This window comes from Lissotriton helveticus, chromosome 1_2 (genome assembly GCF_964261635.1).
Source record: "Lissotriton helveticus chromosome 1_2, aLisHel1.1, whole genome shotgun sequence".
NCBI lineage: Eukaryota > Metazoa > Chordata > Amphibia > Caudata > Salamandridae > Lissotriton > Lissotriton helveticus.
Window position 1 is genome coordinate 154,129,290 of NC_136058.1, and position 14,044 is coordinate 154,143,333.

Genomic DNA, 14,044 nt, shown 5'->3' on the forward strand with positions numbered 1-14,044 from the left:
TTTTTTGGACACATTTCTTCCTTTGGAGCTTGATGGTGCCAATGACGAGATCAGGGCAATCCTGGTGAGTACCTGCCAGGTTCCCGTTGGTGGTGCGCCCGTGAGGTGCCATCTCGCTCACACACACTTTTTTTCACCTTTCTAAGTTTGGCACATAGGTGTGTGTTATTTGTTGTCTCACAACTGTCATTTTTTCAAGGGATTGGGCATATTCTTTTAAATATGGCATAACATGGATGTACCTCCTACCTCATTAATTAAAATAGAGGAGTTATTTGCAAAAGTTTTGCAATATATTGTATAACATTAAGTGGATAATTTACAGATGCCTTTGGGGTCTAGGTCTTTTTTGTAAATACGACACTTTATGTCCACCTTCACCTAAATGGTTCAGTAAGGCAATGGTGTCGACAACACAGTCTTTCCTGCTTTTAGACGCCACCAAGAGGTCGTATATATATTGCACCAGGACTGATTTTCCAGGCAATATCAAAGATTCAAGGCATTTTTTCAGAATTTGATTAAAAATCGAAGGACTCTCCGTGTACCCCTGAGGAACACGATTCCAGACGTAGACATGACTGTCGAATTCAAATGAGAAAAGAAATTTGCTATCTGGATGCAATGGAATCGAAAAGAATGCATGACATAGGTCAATGACGGTAAACCATCCAGCATTCCACGGTATTTGGTATAGAATCACTGCAGGGTTTGGCACGACAGGACAGCAAGGAACACCAATTTTATTAACCTTGCGCAGGTCCTGTACGACCCTGTACTTACCACTAGGTTTCTTTATGCAAATTATCGGTGAGTTACAAGAACTGCTCAACACTTCTTGTAAAATACCTGCTTCCAGCAGCCGGTTTATTTCAATAGCAACCCCTGCTTTCACATCTGCACTCATTTTATATTGTCGAGTATTTGGGTAGACTGTATCTTCCTTTATGGTTATTTTAATTGGGTCAACATTTGCCATTAATCCTACATCTTTTCCAGTAAAATCCCATACCTCTGGTTTCACTGTCTGTTTGAGTTCTTCAGGTAAGTCTTGTATTGTCAGTCTTTTAATTTCTGAGTCGGGTCTTGCTAACATTAATTTGTATATTCCGTCTTCATTAAATACACAAATTGTGAAGTTGTTGCATTTCTATCCTCCCTCCCTTCCCAATCTGTGGTGTCTTCACCCTGTTGTGCTTTGCTCCTATAATTTGGCCTAGGTGCACGAGGCAACTGATTCTGTTTTACTTGCTGCTGGGTCTTCCATGGTATCTCATTCTGCGTCTGTGCATTCAAATCATTAATTTGCACATTACCATTCTGCACAGCCTTACACTCGTCCCTCCAGTGTCCCACTTTTCCGCACCTGTGACAGGGGAACTTTTTTCTTGCCTCTTCTCTGCTCATTTTTACCCTCGGCTTTCCCCCACTCCCGGGGCCTTGACTCTGATTACTAGTCATTTTGCTCAACTGCTGCTCCTGGTGCTCTGCTAATTTTACCTGTGCACACATGACCTTTTCTTTCAATTATTTTCGTTTATTTTCCAGCTCATCTTCACAGTACTTAGCATATTTAAGGACTTCGTCAATTGGCTTTAGCCTGCCAGCAGATTTTATTATCTTTGATCCATTGTGAAATCTCAGGCCTTAACCCTAACACAAATCGATATATGAAGTGGGTCATATCCTTCATTTCTATATTGTTCAGGCCACTGTACGTTTTGAACACCTGTAACAGTCGTTCATAGTAAGAATGTACAGTTTCATCTCGATTTTGAGTAGTTCTATCTATTCGGGTCCAATCAGTCTCCTTGCAGGCACCTTTCCTTTCAGATACAACATCACCTGATTATATTTACGCATTACGTCCTCGGAAGGAGCCCCATTCTTTGGGTCTCTAGGGAATTCTTCACTGGGCCAATCAACAGCAATTTTACATTCTGTCCACAAGTCTACGGGAACTACAATGTCAAAGAACCCATCCAAATCTTTCAGAAGGCATTTTGAAACCTTCACAAATCTCTCGACCTGTCTGTACCATTCTACAGGTTTTTCTCGCAATTTTGGGAAGTCATTTGTAAAGGACACAATATCCTGTCGGGACCATGGAACATGTACATATCCTCCACCTGGTACTTCTCGCATAGGATATAATTTTTCCACCTTTTCTGCTTCTTTTACAACATATTCAGAAGTCATTTGTTTTGATCTACTCTCTTCCTTTTTCTTTGCCCACCTGGCTTTCCACTTTTCTAATTCTCCCCATTTTTGTAACAGGTTTAGTAATTCTCTTATCTGTACCTTTTTCCCTGACACGTTCATATTTCTCAAATCTTTGTCAGAGAATTCTGCTCTGTAGGGTTTTTGCAACACTTTAGATCTGCCAATGTCAATTCCCATGCTAGCTGCCGTGTCCATTAGTTTTTCATGGTACACTCTGGTATTTCGGGTGATACTTTTACAAATGAATAGTAATTCCTCTTTACTAAGGGTGTTCAATCTGTCCAAACCCACATTCCCAGCTATCAGTTCCTCCAATACTATTCTGAGTTTATATATATATCTAATGGTTTTGGCTGGGGATTTGGTTTTTCTAGTTCTCGGGTCCATCTGTCAATTTCTTCAGGAGTCACTACCGTGGCACCTCTGGTACCAGAAGATGACTCAATTTGAACTTCTCTTGAACTAAAAGGAGTGTTCTTTCTCTGTGAACTCCCTTCTGGTTCCCTTATTGGTAAATCCATTAGGGAAATCACAGATTCACATTTACTTGCCTGATCGTCTATTATCAAGGGCTCTTTTCTCGGCTGTACTACAGATGTGGTTATAATTTGAGCCTTTGGACTAGCTTGCTTATCCCCGTACAAAGGAACAACTGGGCCAATAGTTACTGGTATTGTCAGTGCTTCAGGACTTGTATTTAATTGGGAGATTTTCTGGATTAGTTCAGTTCTTTGTTTAACTAAAGCCTCTCGTTCTCTATCCTGTAACACCTTATCCATGGAGGTTTCATGTACTATTTGCGGAATTAAAGGAGGATTATGACTCGGGGCACTTGGATTTGCCATACTTGGTCCCTCATTATAGTTTGGTTTCAGAAATGGGTTTCTCGTACTTAAGGATCTGGGTTCCTCATTATAAGGTGGTGGATTCTTCATTAACAAATCCTCCAGATATTCATCGTCTGACTCACCACTGGTCATTAAATGTTTTGTTTTCTCTATCCTTTTCCCTCCCATTGACTCCTCTACTGGTAATACAGGGTATAGTCCTTCTACCATCATGTTCTGTCTCCACTCTTTCATTCTTTTCTCTCGGGTTTCTTTCTGTACCTTCGGATAAAATTTACTTAACCCTTTGTCAATTCTGGGTCTGTCTCGCTCAAAAGCCTCTATTTCCCATTCTTCTAAGGCCTCATATTGCGTCAGTCTAGGTCTGGGATGTAAATCATTCATTCGGGTTCTTAAATTAAACAAAATTCTCCCATTAAATGTACCTTCTAAGGGAAATACTAAAATTCCATCATCTTTAGTATATTCCACCCAATTTTCTAACCATACACAAGCATGGTAGCCTCTGTCGAACAACATAAATGATGCGGGAGTATTAGGTGGTGGAATGATAACTCCTTCTCTAATTTTAATGGGTTTGTCTTTCTTGAAATAATTCTTTACTCTGTCTACAAGTGTCATTTTTCTCTTGCTTCCGTACATAATGTTAGGTCTGCCTCTTAACGACTGATCTCTAGCAAAACCTTGATATCTTGGACCAGGTCGAATCCCTGGATGAGTTGGATACCACATATACCTTTTCGCAAATTACTTTGTTTACAAAATTACTTCCAATACACACACTTCTTTTATTTCTCGGCAACCAATCAATGTTGCGATTTCAAAATAATTCAACCAATGAGTGCGCGGCTTTTCTCGTGAGACAAGTTCCCACGCTCCTGTGCTCACCCCTCCTTTACAATGCTATCTCAGCTACACACCCGCTGTTTCGACCAATACCAGCGCGGCTCAAAGTGACGTCAGCGCAGCTCCGCAACTGACTCCCTCCTTCACAAGGTATCGTAAAATTAAATTCTTTATTTAAAGTGCAAGTGCGCTGTTTTAATTTACAACGCAAAACATTCGCCACTGTACTCGAGTGTCTAGAAAGAAAAGATATGTTTCACTGCAAGTAAATCTCTTCCGTTTACTTCTCATATACTGCGAGTAGATCTCTTCTGCCTACCCTTCACACAAGCATTAGAGAACCTGCTACTCCTCCGTACTCATCCACTCTGGGATATATACTAAGGCCAAAGTTTCACCAGCGAACCCCTTTGCTATCAATCAAGCTTAGACGAACCTGCTACTCCTTCCGTGTGACCCTTACTAGGTTATATCACAATAGACGTTTTGCCAGCGAACTCTGTTATCTTTTATTCATACAGAAAACCCTAATTAGTGCTTCTAGTTATGCCCAACCATGCACTAACTTTTCCTTGAGCCACTGACCTCACTGCGACGTGGCTTCCATTTACCACTCGCTATTCTGCCCCCGGGGATTCCAGACAAACATATAACAATCACAGACGGGTTTTGTTAATACATAAATCAATATAGCAGCATAAAAATTCAAAACATTTCAAAAACAAATTTTTTAACATTTGATCGATCGATACTTATTTAGCAGCAATTTTAATTTTAACAGTTAGCAGCAATTTACCTACCTACCTATCTTAACTAGTCCCTAACCATAGCTCTGCTACCAGAAAACTACTGATAGAGCGCGCAGGTCACCCGACTATAATTTTACCATATGCACACTTGGGCCCATAATTCAATTTATCATATGTACTTAATCGGGTAACCTACACTCTACTACCAGTAATTTAATCCTAACTGTTTCCTATACCACTGACTTACCAATCCTCGTCACTGGTACCTATGACCACAATGGATCAGGGAACTAGCTGTAAAGATAAGCAGTCAAATAATACAATAACATTTACTCTCATGAAATGACCACAGACCCAGGAAGTTTTGAAAACCTTTATCTAATCTTCATCAAGGGTAGAAAGCCAAAAGTTCACAGCAAGCAAGCTATCGATAACCAGAATCATGAGAAGAGTATAACCATGTAAAAGAAATAGAATGCCAACCATTTAGAAGTCTAAAGGGAAGGTAAGAACAGGGAACATGCTAGTCAGGAATTCACAGGAATTCAACTTAACATGGAGTTTCTAAAGGACGGGGAAAAATAAGGGTCATGCTAGAAATCACAGTTTTAATCACTGTCAACGGGTGGGCAAGGAAAAAGGAACTCAATTTGTAATGACGATAAGTGATGTAACCATGTAGCTATAGGGCGGTAAGAATTGGAACACGCTAATAATTCAGTGCAACCACTTTAGTTCGCTAAAGGAGGGTAAAGAAAAGGAACACCTACTTTTCATGTACAGTTCTTTATCTTCAATTCTAAATGATAGGAGAAAAATGGGTCATGGTAAAATAGCAAGAATCACGATTTATCAATGTCTCAAAGAGGAGGAAGGGAAAAAAGGAACATATGCAGTTGATGATTCTAGCAAGTTTCAGGAAGGGAAAAGAAAGACGCAAGTGTGTTTCCCTCACAGATTTATATTTACCTAGAACGGTGTGGAGACCAACCCTGGCCACGGGTCAGTTAAGGACAGAAGAAACCCCCAAGGAATGCAGTTGCCAGTAGGCCAGCAGGTGCAGTATGAAAACCAGAACAGGAAAAACCAGATTGGATCAGAACCGAACCACCAAAGTTGAGACCAGCACCCGCAGTTCAGTTGCAACGCCTGCGCTACACCCTCTCTGCAGCTATCAGTCAGAACCCCAATTGGGTTATCGAATTCCCATCAAAGTGCTTCGCCAGCACTTAAGGTCCCCAAAACCCCGAATGGGTCAGAGAGTTTTCTGACAGAGTGCTTCCCAGCACCTCTGTTCTCGATCAGCTATTGAGTGCGTTGGGTCAGTGACAGGTCAGCTACTCGGACAAGCCGGACAATTTCTCTAGCTAAACCTAGGCTAGTTATACTGTTTTCCAGGTCAGTGTACCACCCCCTAATGTTGCAAGTGTAAGGATCCCCAATTTCGATTGGACAAAAGAAAAGGACAGGTCATCACACCACCAAAATTTTGAACATTCTCAGGCTCTTCATTTGCATTTTGTCAACGCCCCTTGAATTTTCAGGTTCTCATGACATATGCTTTACACATAACAATGGTGAATTTAACATTGTCTACAATGATATAATGTCAGTACGGTTCAGCTTCTTCGACTAGGTGAGAGTTTTTCTTCCCAGGCGCATCTTGGCTGGAGTTGCCATCTGGCAAAGTTTCAAAGGTCACTGCTGTGGAGACTCGCAGATCTCGCGCAGACTCAGTTTCAAGCAAGATGGAGTGCAGCAAGGGACAACGGGCCATATTTCGTAATGTACCATGAAATGGAAAAGAAACAGTTTTAGAACACGGAAAAAATGAATACAATGTATAACATGTACTTCTACTCTATTCCCATTACTTTATAATAAACTATAGCATTAGGAGTAAGCAAAACAAACAACATAGCAAAAGCAGCAATGCAAGCTTCTCGCATGTGAGAACACAAAGCAGCCATTTTAGCTCTAATGCGCAGATGCGAACAGATTCCCTCCAGAACTGCGAGTACGTCACACCACATGGGTATGACCGACGCATGCGCAGTAGAAATTCCCACGTAGCAGCAGCCATTTTAGGTTGCAAGAGTATTAGGATTAGTAAACACATTGGCAAGCTTCACTCGGACACCCCAAAAGTGTCGGAAAAAGGGCAAAATAATACGACAAACATATTGATTAGTTTATTAATCGTTATTTGAGGTTCATGAATTCAAGCAAGTCGCTTTACGTGCGAATCCTTGCTCCATCAGTTTCTCCCCCAAATCTTTTTTTAAAATTTGCTTTAAAATGCAGCATATGCATTCTTGGTTTCTCAATAAAAAAAATATGCTTTAAAATGCAGCATTTGCCAATATTTTTTCAATAGATTTTTGTGGGAGGACCCCACCCAATCCCATGTTTGTCTATTTAGTTCACTCACTTCACTCACTACAATACAGTCATACCCATTTACGTCTCAGAACTTTCTAATGTCACCAGCCACCACTGTTGTAAGGTGTGCATGATTTGTTTGTTGAATATATAATGGTATATAAGGGTTCAATTCCCGACGCGGCAGGGTCGTGGACCTTGGTCAGCGGACTCGATAATTCTCGCTTCGGTGCTTACTCTAATCAGGGGTTCCACTCGGCAACTCTGGGCATTAGCTTGCCTAATCTCCACAACGGCCCCACCAATTCCGGGGATGCCTGGCTCCACCTTGGGGACTCCCAGCAATGGACCATCCCACAGGGAAAGCCAGGACGGGTTCCCCAGAGTTATACAGCGCCGGGACGCCCCGTTGCTGGGGCAGCTGTGCGCTTTACAAGTATACAACATTTACATTTACATTTACATATAATTCCTCCATGCGGAGGTCTCCAAACCAGTTGCAGAGCCTCTGCACAAGTTGCAGAGTCACAGCCAAGTGTGCAGAGTGTAAAACATAGTTATAAAATAGTTTCCGGTCGTAAATTACGTTAATGGAGACTTTACCCCTAAACATCTAAGTCTTCACTATGTAGTCACTTTACACATGGAAATGGTGAATACCCATAAGTAGTAATGTTTTTATAAGTGTAAGAGTATATTTACCCATAGGTACATTTACAATTGTGAATAGGCACCTTAGAAAGTGCTCTCTTTCACTTTCTATGTATCTCACCTGCAGATTCCGTGAATATTTTTTTTGTTAATACATTTCTTTTTAGCTATTCTTGAATACCAGTAAATGATGGTCAACATTGCAATCTTGGAACTGATGATCGTCACTTCATTAGAGATAGAATGTTCAGATTGAGTTGAATTGGACTTTAACCCCTTTGCTGCGGCGGCAATTCCCCCGCATCGCTAGGAGGAGGGGGGGGCCACGCGGCGCTCCCATGCTCGTGACGGAACCGCTCCGTCACGAGCCTCGGCGCGCTGTGCTTGTGACGGAGCTGTTCCGTCACAGCCCCGCCCGCTCAGGCGTGAAATCAGCGCTGCGCAGGAGCGCCGAGCGTGCCGTGACGGAACCACTCCGTCACCAGTACAGCGCGACCGAGGCTGGTGACGGAACGGTTCCGTCACCAGCATGGAAGGGGTTAAGAGAGGAAGCAGGAAGGGGGGTGGTCAAGCGCAGGATGGAGGAGCACTTCACTGCACTCCAACGCTGTTCCCTGGTGTCAACTAAAAAGCACATTTAATCCTTACATGAACAGCGCCAGTGGTGTCTCTCATGCCCCCCTGGAAGGATGGTGAAGATAACAAGCACTGATTTCTTCCCTGTGGCTGCATAAGCCTGATAATGGTGGAAGTGGCTATCGGCGAGAGCAGTGGTGGCTGGCATCTACTGAAGGGAGGGGATCTGGCAAACAAAATAAAAAAATAAAGAAAAAGACTTAGTCGATTGTGACCGACGACGTTCTCTTCACTCTGACTTCTTCTGCTGGGACTGCAGAAGAGGCCCCCAGAAAACTCCCTTGACTAATCCTGGCGTGCTCAAGTGCTGTTAACCAGCATGTGAGCAGGGCCCTTATTGGTAGGAGAGGCCTCTCCCTGCGCTCCATAGGGCACTGGATGCCTGCACTTGCCTTGACCTAGCTGTCTTAAAACAGCTGGGTTGAGAGGTTTAAAGTGTGCATGTGTGGCTGGCCATCTCAAGAGGCTTGTTAAAGAGACATGCACACTTTAAATAGTGCAAAGGAAGCCCTCTGCCCACACCTCCTCCTTGTTGTCACTCGGCAGGCTCTGTCCTGACGCATGCTTCAGGACTGGACGATGAAAAATAAAATGGTAATGAATTATCATTTTATTTTACATCTCTGGGGTTTTGGGGGGCACTGAAGTGGAGCGATACTCCTCTGCTCCAATGGAGAAGCTGCCCCTGGGCAGGGGCCCTATGGGAAGACAAGAAAGAAGCGTGACTCTGAACCATGCTCAGGGAGGCCCTGTTGTGGAGCTTGACTTCCTGAGGGCAGTGGATTACGCCCAAGCACAGTGGCAAAGATCACAGGTAATACTGGCATTTCCTGGAGGCATGCTGGCCTTTGGGACACAGTAGACTGCACTCGTAGTGGCAGTGGAGCACGCCATGGTGGGTTAGTGGAAAAGACACACAGATGATGGATGGAATACACAGCAAATCAAACATTCACCCCCAGTCAAGAGATCTGGGTTAAATCCATCGTTCTTTTGCTCACCATGCCAACCCAGTTTAGACAAAGCCATATGCAAGTCAGTCTTGACCCTGTACCTCATAGGAACAGTCCAGCCCGAACTGCCAAGTCAGGTCCTTCCTAGACAGAAAACAAGCATCCTGGGACCGGTTTCAGGGCATTGCCCCTCATCAGCCAGGCTAGCTTTAATCTAGTGGCACAATGAGCCCGGGACCCACGTCTGGGAATACCCAGCACACATAGAGTAAGAAAGCAAAAGACACATAGATGATAGATGATGGATGCGTTGCAGAGCAAATCAAACATTCATCCCCAGTCAAGAGATCTGGGTTAAATCCATCGTTCTTTTGCTCACCATGCCACCCCAGTTTAGACCCAGCCATATGCAAATCAGTCTTGATTCTGTGCCTCTGAGATCTGGGTGGGTTTGTTGCAGGATGGCAACCCAAGCCTGTCAGCCGTTATCACCTGGATGGAGCAAAGCCAAATGAGGCAGCGGAGGATGTGCTTCTGGATCTTGTGGCGTCCTGGGGTGACTTCTCTGCCCTCAAGGATCCAATTGGGCCCTCCCCTCTCCATCTGTGGGACTAGAACTTTGACTTGGAAGCTCTAAGGCAGAAAAGACCTGGTCAGCGCCCTCAGACTCCAAGCAAGTGCGCAGATGTAGGGGGGAGTATCTCATCCCAAACTGGAGCCCCCCCACCAAGAGATACAATTGATAGTAATTTGGTGGCACCACGCCCACTGGGCGGTAAGCGCTGGTGGCCTAGGGACGCATAACTAATAGCAATGGTGGAATCTATTTGAACTCTGGATACTTGACACAGGAGGAGCCCCATCCAGTAGTGGGATTGTGAGGTCTCCCCGTCTCTCCCCTCCTGGCTGATTTCCTTACATGTTCATTACCTCTGGACCCATTGCAGGTAGCCTGATAAATTGTGCACAAATGATCCTTTTTAGGTTGAGCATTCGAGACCTCTTGTATATACTTTAGTATATACTTATATGTGTATGTACTTTGTGGGCTCTGGAGATTAGCCCTAGGACTTGTCTGCTTCCGCCCAGGGACTTTTTTTTCTGTTTAACTGCCTGTATTTAACTGTCTTGATCAAAAACGTCCACTAGAGGTCAGTAAAATACCAGAATTGTTTTCTGCTTAGGGACTTTCTTTTTTAAATTTTTCTGGCAACTGCCTCTATTAACTTTCTTGATAGAAAACAACCAGCAGAGGTTCCAATATGAATTTATTTCACAGCACAGCAAGTCGACTGGACAGCCAGATAGTCTAGTGCAACTGAACTCCCCCGCTTCCAACCCCCATGGTTCCATGACGGAATCGGAACACACACTGCAGTAAGGATTTTCTCATGGATAGAGCTACTGCGGGGACACTAGACTTTACAATGACACTAGACTTTAAAGTGAATGACAACCTGAATTGATATACTCTTCAGCTGCTTTAGACGTTGCTCTGTGATATTGCAGCAGCACTAGTGAAAGTAATCTGCGGGTTTTTGATCTTTCCCTGGCTTATGCACAAAAGTGTAATCATACTCCTGCAATCTCACCTCTCAATGTGAGGGGGTATCTTGCTTTCGAATTTCCGAAAATGGTGATCAACGCTTGGTGGTCAGTGACAAGGTTGAAATGCTTTCTGACAAAAACACATGAAAATGTTTACAAGCCCACACTACAGTCAGTCAGGATATCCAATGTCTTGAGTAAGAATCACTCCCAACCCCAGCAGGCTTGTGTCTACTACGATCTCATCATGTAGCTTTGGATCAAAATAAGCCATTTCAATTGCGTGTTTGAATTTCTTGAAACTTCAGTCGCATTCAGAGGACTATTAGAAAGGAACATTCTTCTTTGTCAATTCTCTTAATTGGGCACTCACTGTGGCAAAGTCACAAATGTATCTGGAGCAATAGCTGGCCATGCCTAAAATGGATCACAGCATGGTCACATCCTGCAGGGGACTAGTGGATGACAGGGTCAGGAGTCATTCCAACTTCAGAGAAAATATGCCCAAAGAACTTGAGTTTGATTTTATGAAACTCACACTTTTCATCATTTAAAGTGACACCTGCATCAGTGAGCAGACAGCATACTTATCTACGAGCTTTTTCATGCTCCAATGCCCCAAACACTAGTATATCATCACCGTGTAGTTAAAAGCATGTGCAACAGGTGATTTGCTCGGTGAATGACATCCTGAATGATTTGTGCAGCCGACGACACCCCAAAACTGAGTCTTTTCTATCTAAAAAAATCAACAGGAGTTGAAAAAGTAGTAATGTACCTAAAAGTTCTCTTCCAGCTTGAGTTGGTGGTATCCTTTGTTCCAATCAAGATGGGAGAAGACTTTTGCGCCAGTCAGCTGTGTAATCATGTCCATTATGTGTGGACCTGGATGTCTCTCCCTCTCTCTCAATTGCTTTGCTGACCTGGTAAATAATCAACACAAATGTGCACCATACCCCCACTTTCTGTTTTTGGCACTACCGCTATGGATGAAACTCATGACGTCAAACCAGTAGAATGCTCGATGATGTGATCCAGTAATAACATCTCTAGTTCTTTCTCAACGGCCTCTTGTAAATGAAAAACAATTTGACGGTGTCACTGAGCAACAGGACAAAATGTCCTCATTAATGTGAACTTGCACCATGATTGTCTTGAGTTACCCCAGCCGTGAAATGATGATGGTAACTGACTTACCATTTCAGAATGTGCATTAAGGTTGTATTGATAGATATTAATCCACGTTGGCAGCATTGTTGAAGCTTAGTAGATATGCACTCATTGATGTACGTGGAAGGACAAGAATTGGTGCTTGTACTGTAATTTTCTTATGCTTGATGGCCGCTAATAATGACCCTTGACTTTGTAATGGCGTAGAAGCAGCCCAGGTGTACCCATTCACTTTTAGCTTGATCTTAGGAAGTCGTTCAAATGTGTATGGCTGTTTCGCACGGTGATCCCTCTTTACCTTGTGTTCTTTTTTGCAAGCAGCCAGCCCTACATGTGCTTGTCGTTCTGCGGTCAACATCACATTTGCACATCCATTTTCTACACTGTTGCTCAATGATGACGTTGAAAAGCCTTTGGAAGATGAATTTGATGACAATCTACTTCATTTAGTCTCTACTTGCCTCACTTGGTGTTGCCGTTTGGCCTTGTGGGCATGGATAAAATGCTTCTGAAACTTTTGTGTGCCCATTTTCTCTTCTTGTCATATACACTTGGTTTCTCTTTCGCTCTGCATATCTTTATGAAATGGTTTTCTTTCCCTCAGTCGTTGCAGGTCTGTCCAATAACGGGACATTTACCTTTGTGTGGAAATTATAATCCACATCAGAAACACGATTTATTTTTCTTCTGAGACATCATCTTTGAAGGGCACACTAGGGAACGTTGGAGTTGTGCTGGCAATTGTGCACACTCCTAATGTAAATCAACCACAATTCCTGTCATCATTGGATAGTAGATTTGTGGAAGTGCCTGAAGGGGCATAGCTTCTGGGAGGTGATAACAATATGGTGTGGGTTGTTAATGTGCACAGATCCCTACCACCTCTACCGGGTGCAGCCTGTAGGCTAACTTCACAGAGGATCACCACATTGACCACCCACTAACGTATTGTGGAAGATTGGAGGGAACTACTTTCTGACACACGTGAACACTTATATCAGTCCAGTGGGCATAAGATTTACACCAGGCAATCCAGGATATCTCCTTCGGGATTGTATTTGGTGAATACATTGATTTTTATTTCCAGGGGAAAAAGGGATCGGCTAGTGATGCGCCCACTGATTTGAAGGCATGTAAGGTATACTTCAAGAATACCTATGGTTTTAAAATCAGTACTTGCCAGTTGAATTAGAGACTAGGACTCAGGAGCTGGAAACGTTGGGGGTAGTTGACCCTGAAGCTTATAGAGATAGGAATGAAGCGGGGTGGGAACATCAGTTGGTCCTAGACAGGATAAGAATCATGATTTACAGGGACTTTGGGCCAGATATACCACTGGTATTTGTGGTCGTAAAGTGGATTTCAGCCCCTTTGCGATCGCAAAATAGGTCAGCCCAATGTACTAACCCTATTTTGCAAGTCGCTAACCTATTAGTGACACGCAAAACAGGGTTAGCGACTCGCTATTAGGAAGGGGCGTGCCAAGGGCATCCCTTCCTAATAGTAGTCCTTACCCAATGTATGATTGTTTTGTGCCCGCAACTGCGGTTGCAAAACACTTGCAGTTTACCACCCTTCCCAGAAGGGTGGTAAAGCACTCGCAGACGGCAAGGGGTCCCCACGGGACCCATTCCCCTTTGTGAATGGATGCGCAAATATTTTTAGGTGGAAGCCTAGCGTAAGACTGCACACATGCGCAGTCTCGCTGGCGAGATCAGGTGAGATTCACTAGCGGGCTTTAAGCCCGCCCCACTTTTACATTAGCTGGCGTAACCGTTCATGCTAAACGGTGCCCAGCCATTGGAAAAGAGCTTAAAGTGATGTACTCTTTTCTCTTTTGGAGCCGTCCCACTTAGACAGGCTGCCCTGACTTACTGCTGGCGTAAAAGGTTTGTTATCTTCTTTATGGGGCGAAACAGATGACCCCATTAAGAAGATAATAACCCTTTTACGCCAGCAGGGCAGTCCGTCCAAGTGGGACGGCTCCAAAAGAGAAAAGTCTCTTGTCAAGGACAGGCACGCGCAGCAAGCTCCATGC